Source organism: Schistocerca serialis, chromosome 8 (genome assembly GCF_023864345.2).
Source record: "Schistocerca serialis cubense isolate TAMUIC-IGC-003099 chromosome 8, iqSchSeri2.2, whole genome shotgun sequence".
NCBI classification, from domain to species: domain Eukaryota; kingdom Metazoa; phylum Arthropoda; class Insecta; order Orthoptera; family Acrididae; genus Schistocerca; species Schistocerca serialis.
In genome coordinates, this window is record NC_064645.1 from 280,866,790 (window position 1) to 280,877,113 (window position 10,324).

At 45.2% G+C, this 10,324-nt stretch overlaps 1 pseudogene; it reads left to right on the top strand.

Moving 5' to 3' along the window:
* The first annotated feature begins 2,431 nt into the window (after positions 1–2,431).
* LOC126417810 (5S ribosomal RNA) lies at positions 2,432–2,549 on the top strand (annotated as a pseudogene).
* Positions 2,550–10,324: the final 7,775 nt, after the last annotated feature.

Below are 10,324 nucleotides of genomic sequence, written 5' to 3' on the forward strand. Positions count from 1 at the left end.
GTAAGTGGTAAAAAATTCCAGGATCGTACCCAACACCTGTGAGAAAGTCCCAAGTAATCTTAGTGTCCCATCAGAAATTAACAATTTCTGAACTGTGTGAACAACTTCCTCCCATTCTTCTCGACATTTTTCGAGTGCCAGAGCAGTGAGGAATGTGCGTGTAACTTCGAATGATCATCTCGGAAGGGCAGAAAACTTGTCATACAGGAAGGCTTCCGCTTGCTCTGGGCCCTGTGACGACTATCACCCATCGCCAGCCGATTTTTCTTTCGATTTTCTTAAGACTGCTTTATAATTTATTACTTGACATTGCTATTTTGGCTGGGAATTGTAAGTTATTCGAGTTCTCGCAGAAAAAGAGTGAGTCTGGTATGGACGACAGTACCGTTTGGTCGGCGGAAGGCTTTCACAGTGTCACCAAAACACAGAATGACAGCCTCCTGGCAGGCCAGTTTTCAAGGAAAGTTCCTGTTTCCCTAAACGTCAACCCGCAAATCCACTGCAAGAGGCGCGGTGTACCCTGTGGGTTCATGAGTGTGAAATTTACTTTTCTGTCTACACATCAAAAATAGTCACCTATCCGTACTACCCTTCGGGTGTGAGAAAATACACTCCTGGAAATTGAAATAAGAACACCGTGAATTCATTGTCCCAGGAAGGGGAAACTTTATTGACACATTCCTGGGGTCAGATACATCTCATGATCACACTGACAGAACCACAGGCACATAGACACAGGCAACAGAGCATGCACAATGTCGGCACTAGTACTGTGTATATCCACCTTTCGCAGCAATGCAGGCTGCTATTCTCCCATGGAGACGATCGTAGAGATGCTGGATGTAGTCCTGTGGAACGGCTTGCCATGCCATTTCCACCTGGCGCCTCAGTTGGACCAGCGTTCGTGCTGGACGTGCAGACCGCGTGAGACGACGCTTCATCCAGTCCCAAACATGCTCAATGGGGGACAGATCCGGAGATCTTGCTGGCCAGGGTAGTTGACTTACACCTTCTAGAGCACGTTGGGTGGCACGGGATACATGCGGACGTGCATTGTCCTGTTGGAACAGCAAGTTCCCTTGCCGGTCTAGGAATGGTAGAACGATGGGTTCGATGACGGTTTGGATGTACCGTGCACTATTCAGTGTCCCCTCGACGATCACCAGTGGTGTACGGCCAGTGTAGGAGATCGCTCCCCACACCATGATGCCGGGTGTTTGCCCTGTGTGCCTCGGTCGTATGCAGTCCTGATTGTGGTGCTCACCTGCACGGCGCCAAACACGTATACGACCATCATTGGCACCAAGGCAGAAGTGACTCTCATCGCTGAAGACGACACGTCTCCATTCGTCCCTCCATTCACGCCTGTCGCGACACCACTGGAGGCGGGCTGAACGATGTTGGGGCGTGAGCGGAAGACGGCCTAACGGTGTGCGGGACCGTAGCCCAGCTTCATGGAGGCGGTTGCGAATGGTCCTCGCCGATACCCCAGGAGCAACAGTGTCCCTAATTTGCTGGGAAGTGGCGGTGCGGTCCCCTACGGCACTGTGTAGGATCCTACGGTCTTGGCGTGCATCCGTGCGTCGCTGCGGTACGGTCCCAGGTCGACGGGCACGTGCACCTTCCGCAGACCACTGGCGACAACATCGATTTACTGTGGAGACCTCACGCCCCACGCGTTGAGCAATTCGGCGGTACGTCCACCCGGCCTCCCGCATGCCCACTATACGCCCTCGCTCAAAGTCCGTCAACTGCACATACGGTTCACGTCCACGCTGTCGCGGCATGCTACCAGTGTTAAAGACTGCGATGGAGCTCCGTATGCCACGGCAAACTGGCTGACACTGTCGGCGGCGGTGCACAAATGCTGCGCAGCTAGCGCCATTCGACGGCCAACACCGCGGTTCCTGGTGTGTCCGCTGTGCCGTGCGTGTGATCATTGCTTGTACAGCCCTCTCGCAGTGTCCGGAGCAAGTGTGGTGGGTCTGACACACCGGTGTCAATGTGTTCTTTTTTCCATTTCCAGGAGTGTATGTTGCTTTCTTCCACTTTACGGACTGTACAGTCATAAATATAGCCCCTCCCACCAGATGTGCCACAAACGATATTAATCATAGTCAATGTAATGTCAAATATGTAGAATGCTTAGTTAGATGTCGGGGAAGCCTATTGGCTCTAATCTTATCAGATTAAATAAATCAACAAATAAATAACCACAAATCCACAATATTGTGTAGAACGCAAATGGTGGTGAAGTCAGAGTGAGCATTTTTATTTTCATTTATTAATACCAGTTTGAAATGCACTACACGGCAACCACTTATACTCGGACTGGCCCTGGTACAGCCAAGTTGCTCTGGTTGGCGTCAGATTTGCTCGTTCCCTCCAACGATGGCGTAACAGATAACTTATTTATAATGTGCTTAGTTTGGTTTACGGCCGTGCCGCACTGGTAACACTGGTTCCCGTCAGATCACCGAAGTTAAGCGCTGTCGGGCTGGGCTAGCACTTGGATGGGTGACCATCCGGTCTGCCGAGCGCTGTTGGCAAGCGGGGTGCACTCAGCCCTTCTGAGGCAAACTGAGGAGCTACATGATGAGAAGTAGCGGCTTCGATCTCGGAAACTGACATATGGCCGGGCCGGCAGGCTGACCACATGCCTGCCACGGTCGCAGGTTCGAATCCTGCCTCGGGCATGGATGTGTGTGATGTCCTTAGGTTAAGTTAGGTGTAAGTAGCTCTAAGTTCTAGGGGACTGATGACCTCAGATGTTGAGTCCCATAGTGCTCAGAGCCATTGACCACTTACCCCACCATATCCTCATCCACTGACGCCTATGGGCTGAGGCGGCCGGTCGGTACCGTTGGGCCTTAATGGCCTGTTCGGGAGCGATTTAGTTTTTAGTTTTAGTTTGGTTTACAATTGATTGGTGAAGACTGTGTCTAAATATGTCATTTGGATCACTGAATTTTAATTGAGTAGTGCATCAGAATTCGAGATGGTGCGCAGCAGCCACATTCGACTATTGTAATGCCAGTGGACGCAACCAGACGAAAACGCAGTTCATCGAGTTGGGGCGATAGTGCGAAGATGTAACGGGGAAAAAACAAAGCGTAAAAAGTCTTCCAGAAGCTTCGTGCAAGAATACTTCTGTAAAAATAATTCAAAGTAAGAGGCAATTTTAGTGGGAAGACCACCTCTCAGTAACAGGTGATCAGACATACTCTGGCCCTAAAGGATGGAAGAAGAAATACAGTCCTGTTGAATAAATATGTTTTGGAGTAGGCAGAGCAATTTCAAAATTTTTACAAGAAGTGTTACGGGAGAGTTTACGCGAAAGGAACGAATGTGGAACACAAAAACGTATCAGAACTCACCTGTCCCACTGGGTATCAGTATATTTTATTTGATGTTGCCCTGGGAACGCTAGTTAATCAAATGTACGTGCATGCAGGCAGAATCTACTTTCATCGCTGACAACTACGGCGCGTTATTCCATCTTTCAAGTGATTCTCTGACGCCACCAGTCGAGGCATGCATGTTGATGCTGTGGCGTGAGTGGGAGGCGGGCTAAAGGTGTGCTTGCCCGTAGCCCCACTGCTAATAATAATTCGCAACAGTTCATGTTGACACGTCTGGGCTCACGTGCGCACATATCTGTGCTGTAGTAGCTGTGTGCTCTGCCACTGTTGCCCTTACAATAAGACGACCCTGGTGGGTATCTGTGCTTCGTGCACGTCCTATGCCTTGTCCACGGGTGCGACAATGTTCAAGCGACCACTGATACCAGCATCGTTGCACAAATGATGCAGTACTTCCAACTTGCGTGTCAATTCTCCGAAAGGACTATCCCACTGCTCGGAAGGCTACAAAGTGACCTCTTTCAAACTCGCTCTGTTGGTTGTAGGAAACACGAGTGTGTGTCCTTCGCATGGTTGCTTTCGTGTTTCATATTTTTGCATCACACTGAAAAAGCACCGAATTGTGCACTTTTTACTAAAGTTACCCATAATCCATGAAGGTGCCCTCCGCATCGCGGCTGTTCTGTTGTTTCTAATTTTCCTTATTTGTGAACTCTTAAATTCTTACCGTCCTTTTCAGTAACTCCTCATTTGGCTTTCATCTAGAGGCTGAAGGAAACGCTTCAGTGTTATAACTAGTAGGCGCATCGTATAGCTGAAGGTAGGCTCGTTACTGTGATTGTAAGAAAATACGCCAGAACCTACAATTTTACATAGTGCACCTACGGTATTCGTATTGAACGAAATGTTCGATAATGATTCACTATGTGAAAACGCTGAATGCTTGGCGCTCCGCAGCTTTCAGATGTTTGTTAAAAGACATCTTCTATACACATGAGCTGCACTAGAAATATTTTATTTGCCGAAACCGGTTTTCAGGTTTATAACCCATCATCAGTGGCATCTGATGAAGAGGAACAAACAACTGTATGTCCATTGATTTCTAGAAAATGATAACTGGACATATACAGCAGTAATATAAGTCTGCTTACTTTGTGCCCTTCTATAGCAATTTCTTTCTTGTTATGTAATACTACAGGATCTGAAATATGTCCTATAACACGGTACACACTTTGTCATGTATGTTACTGCTGTCACATATTAAGCAGTGACAATTCTTGATAATGTTTGACATGACTGTCATACAGTGTAAACATGGAACTGACAGGTCTAGGAGACAGGTCTGGAAGTCTACATTACCTGTCTTTGGTTATTTCCAAGGTCATATTTATTTAAGTCCGTGACATGCAATCATATAACTATGTGAAATACTAATTTTAACAGTTGTCATATGAAGGTAGAATTTACAAAAGGTATAAGATAGCAAAATAATCCAGCACATCATGTCAAATTAGACAATTTTACTTGCAGGACGTAGAGTCCAAAGCAAAACTGTTCGGTTAAAACACTGTTAAAATTTTGTACATACAACTTATTCCGTAACTCTGTTCATGAAGTATATTGTCTGGTTGTTTTGTCACATGGATGTATATATCAATTTCTTCTACACTATTTCTTTTTCTGCTTTGTGGAGAATGATGGTGTTTTTGTTAATACCATTAACAGAATGCTTGTATTGTCTTAAATGTCCACTGAATGATAAGGGATTGGTTTCACTAACATGTTCTGTAAATCTCGTTTTGAAGTTTCTCGCCGGCCGCGGTGGTCTCGCGGTTAAGGCGCTCAGTCCGTAACCGCGCGACTGCTACGGTCGCAAGTTCGAATCCGGCCTTGGGCATGGATGTGTGTGATGTCCTTAGGTTAGTTAGGTTTAAGTAGTTCTAAGTTCTAGGGGACTGATGACCACAGAAGTTAAGTCCCATAGTGCTCAGAGCCATTTGAACCATTTTGAAGTTTCTCCCTGCCTGCCATGCATAAAATTTACCACATTCACTGCATGTTACTTTATAACCCTCACCCCTCTTTTCCCTGAAATATTATACATTTGGCTCTTATCGACATTGTGTATAACAGATGACTTTACATTGTTCTCTCCTGAACCCAATTTGCAATCTACTTTTTCGAAACAAATGACTTATTTTGTCTGGAGTGTGATCCCAGTATGGTAAGGCAAAAATTTTATCTTTTTCTATTTGCCTGCTATTTTTTGGCGTAATCTGGTTTCTGCTCTTAGTATGACCTTTCTGTTATACAGGGTGTTACAAAAAGGTACTGCCAAACTTTCAGGAAACATTCCTCACACACAAAGAAAGAAAATATGTTATGTGGACATGTGTCCGGAAACGCTTACTTTCCATGTTAGAGCTCTTTTTATTACTTCTCTTCAAATCACATTAATCATGGAATGGAAAAACACACCAACAGAAGGTACCAGCGTGACTTCAAACACTTTGTTACAGGAAATGTTCAAAATGTCCTCCGTTAGCGAGGATACATGCATCCACCTCCGTCGCATGGAATCCCTGATGCGCTGATGCAGCCCTGGAGAATGGCGTATTGTATCACAGCCGTCCACAATACGAGCACGAAGAGTCTCTACATTTGGTACCGGGGTTGCGTAGACAAGAGCTTTCAAATGCCCCCATAAATGAAAGTCGAGAGGGTTGAGGTCAGGAGAGCGTGGAGGCCATGGAATTGGTCTGCCTCTACCAATCCATCGGTCACCGAATCTGTTGTTGAGAAGCGTACAAACACTTCGACTGAAATGTGCAGGAGCTCTATCGTGCATGAACCACATGTTGTGTCGTACTTGTAAAGGCACATGTTCTAGCAGCACAGGTAGAGTATCCCGTATGAAATCATGATAATGTGCTCCATTGGGCGTAGGTGGAACGAAACTAAAATGAGCTCTAACATGGAAATTAAGCGTTTCTGGACACATGTCCCCATAACATCTTTTCTTTATTTGTGTGTGAGGAATGTTTCCCGAACGTTTGGCCGTACCTTTTTGTAACACCCTGTATACATATAATTAATTCCCATATCACAAAACAACCAGACAAAATACTTAATGAATAAACAAAAGTATGGAATAAGATGCATATACAAAATGTCAACAGTGTTTCAACTGAATAATTTTGGTTTGGCGTCTATATCGTGCATGTAAAATTGTCTAATTTGACGTGATATTTGTACAGAAAGCAGATGGCAGTTATAAGAGTCGAGGGACATGAAATGGAAGCAGTGGTTGGAAAGGGAGTGAGACAAGGTTGTAGCGTCTCCCCAATGCTATTCAATCTGTATATTGAGTAAGCAGTAAAGGAAACAAAAGAAAACTTCGGAGTAGGTATTAAAAAGTAAAAGTTTCAGGTTCGCCGATGACATAGTAATTCTGTCAGAGACAGCAAAGGACTTGGACGAGCAGTTGAACGGAGTGGACAGTGTCTTGAAAGGAGGGTATAAGATGAACATCAACAAAAGCAAAGCGAGGATAATGGAATGTAGTCGAATTAAGTCGGGTGATGCTGAGGGAATTAGATTAGGAAATGACACACTTAAAGTAGTAAAGGAGTTTTGCTATTTGGGGAGCAAAATAACTGATGATGGTCGAAGTAGAGAGGATATAAAATGTAGACTGGCAATGGAAAGGAAAGCGTTTCTGAAAAAGAGAAATTTGTTAACACCGAGTATTGATTTAAGTGTCAGGAAGTCGTTTCTGAAAGTATTTGTATGGAGTGTAGCCATGTATGGAAGTGAAACATGGACGATAAATAGTTTGGACAAGAAGAGAATAGAAGCTTTCGAAATGTGGTGCTACAGAAGAATGCTGAAGATTGGATGGGTAGATCACATAACTAATGAGGAGGTATTGAACAGAATTGGGGAGGAGTTTGTGGCACAACTTGACTAGAAGAAGGGACCGGTTGGTAGGACATGTTCTGAGGCATCAAGGGATCACCAATTTAGTACTGGAGGGCAGCGTGGAGGGTAAAAATCGTAGAGAGAGACCAAGAGATGAATACACTAAGCAGATTCAGAAGGATGTAGGCTGCAGTAAGTACTGGGAGATGAAGAAGCTTGCACAGGATAGAGTAGCATGGAGAGCTGCATCAAACCAGTCTCAGGACTGAAGACCACAACAACAACAACATGTTGGATTATTTTGCAATCATATACGTTTTGTACGTTCTGCCTTCACATGACAATTGTCAAAAATTGTAATTCAAATAATTATATGAATGTATGTCACAGACATATATAAATATGATTTTAGAAATAACCAAAGACTGACAATGTAGATTCCTTGACCTATCAGTTCCATGTTTACTCTATATGATAGTTATGTCAAACATTATCAAGAATTGGCACTGCATAAAATCTGACAGCGGTAAAATACATGGCGAACTGTGTATTGTGTTATAGGGCGTATGTCAGTACCTGTCGTATATTGCTGCTATTACGTACAATTGTCATTTTGTATAAATCAATGCACATACGGTGGTTCGTACCTCCGTATAAGACGTACTGATGGTGCATTATAAATCTAAAAATTAGTTTTTGGCAAATAAAACATGTCTAGCGCAGCTCATGTTGTACAGAAGGTGTCTTTTAATAAATATTCAGTGCCTACTCCAAGCCACTTAACATAGGGTGGTCTGCAGAGTGCAGATGGAGATGTAAGTCTAACCCTTCAGATATCAGTTACCAGCTTTTCCTATATGCCTTGTATTCGAAACGGTTTACGGCTAATGGAGGTGGAGAATGTCTTGTGCTGGTACGTTCCGTTTGCTTACTCTGGGCCACGTTTACTGGTGGGGACGAGCCGAGTGCAGGGCGGCGGAATGCGGCAGACGGAGACGCGGGCCAAATCAAAGAGGCCGCTCCGGCGTGGGCTATTACAAACTTTAGTTACCGGCCGCGTCATTAGGTGCCACCTCCATGCAAACCGTTTAATATACGGCCAGACAGATGTTTAATATCCGAGAGGCCCGGCGGTGGGCAAACTTCATTAGCCGCCCGCCCGGCTGGGCTCGATATGTAATTTAGCCCGGGGCTCGCCGGCCGGTCGCGGTCGTACGTTTCGCAATGACATCACGAGGAGTGGGCGGTCGTGGTGAGGGTGGTAGCGGTGAGGGGGGGGGGGGGGGTTTGGCGGTGTTTTTGCTAGCCTCTCAGCCGGCAATAACGCGCGCGCGCCGCGCTAACTTGGTTATTCATGTTGCCGGCCACGTTCCAGCGTGGCACGGCGGCGCGCGCGGTCTCCGTAATTCAGTGCGGGGTCCGCTCGCCCAGCCGGGATGAATAATTCACAAAATAGGAGCCGTCGGCCGGGCCCAGCTCCTTTACTGCCCTTTTACTGCTGCCCCTAATTTCGAGATTTGACGACGCGGAGTATCAGTCTGCCGTCAATGTCTACCGCAACACGCCACTACCTCGCCCACGAGCGGTTCTTCGTTATCTTTTTTATCCTTTCCGTTTTTCCTACGTCTTCACTACCTTCCTGTTGACCTGATGGAGATCTCCACGACGTGCTAGCTCTAGCCAGTTTTTCCATCTATACGTGTCGTGTAGTATGTGACAGTGGATTGTATCAGACAAGAGCTGCTCCTGAACTCTAAGGCCGGTATTACACTATCAAATTTCTTTGCCAAAGATTTGATCAAAGATGTGATCAAATATTCCGTCAAATAGACAGGGTGATTCAAAAAGAATACCACAACTTTAGGAATTTAAAACTCTGCAACGACAAAAGGCAGAGCTAAGCACTATCTGTCGGCGAATTAAGGGAGCTATAAAGTTTCATTTAGTTGTACATTTGTTCGCCGTTTCAGCCAATAAAGTTTTTGGTCCCTTTTTCTTCGAAGGTGCTACTGTAACTGGACTACAGTATCTGGAGATGTTAGAGAATTGGCTGTTCCCTCAGCTCGAACAAGAAGCACAACAATTCATTTTTCAGCAGGATGGAGCGCCACCACATTGGCACTTATCTGTCCGTAACTACCTGAACGTCAACTACCCGAGGCGATGGATCGACCGCCAGGCAGCCCGTGACAGAGCACTTCATCACTGGCCTCCCAGAAGCCCTGATCTTACCCCTGCGATTTTTTCTTATGGGGGTATGTTAAGGATATGGTGTTTCGGCCACCTCTCCCAGCCACCATTGATGATTTGAAACGAGAAATAACAGCAGCTATCCAAACTGTTACGCCTGATATGCTACAGAGAGTGTGGAACGAGTTGGAGTATCGGGTTGATATTGCTCGTGTGTCTGGAGGGGGCCATATTGAACATCTCTGAACTTGTTTTTGAGTGAAAAAAAACCTTTTTAAATACTCTTTGTAATGATGTATAACAGAAGGTTATATTATGTTTCTTTCATTAAATACACATTTTTAAAGTTGTGGTATTCTTTTTGAATCACCCTGTATTTGACAAAGATCTTTGACGTAGCGCTAGAAGGGGTATTACACTGTCATCATATTTTCGTCATTGTTCAAGATGGCTGACAACTACTTGTTGTTAACTGCAGCAGTTGCGTGTACCACAATTGCACCGTGTGCACATGCGGAAGAGAAGCGGGGGAAACAAAGGAAACGTACCTGGGTGAAGCCGTGGGTTTTACGACGACACGATAAAAGCATTCAACAAAACTTGTTACGTGAGCTTATAGTGGAGAACGTTAAGTCGTACATCAATTACTTAAGAATGAATGAGCATACATTTCTGTATGTGCTCAGTGAAGTGTATCCTCATGTCATAAAGCATAATATTCACTCAAGAACTGCTACATCTGCAGAAGACAGGTTTACTGTAACACTCCGATTCCTTGCTACAGGAGAGGGTTAGCTTACGTTCGTTAGGTTAGGTTAGGTTAGGTCAGGTCAGGTCAGATTAGGTCTCCA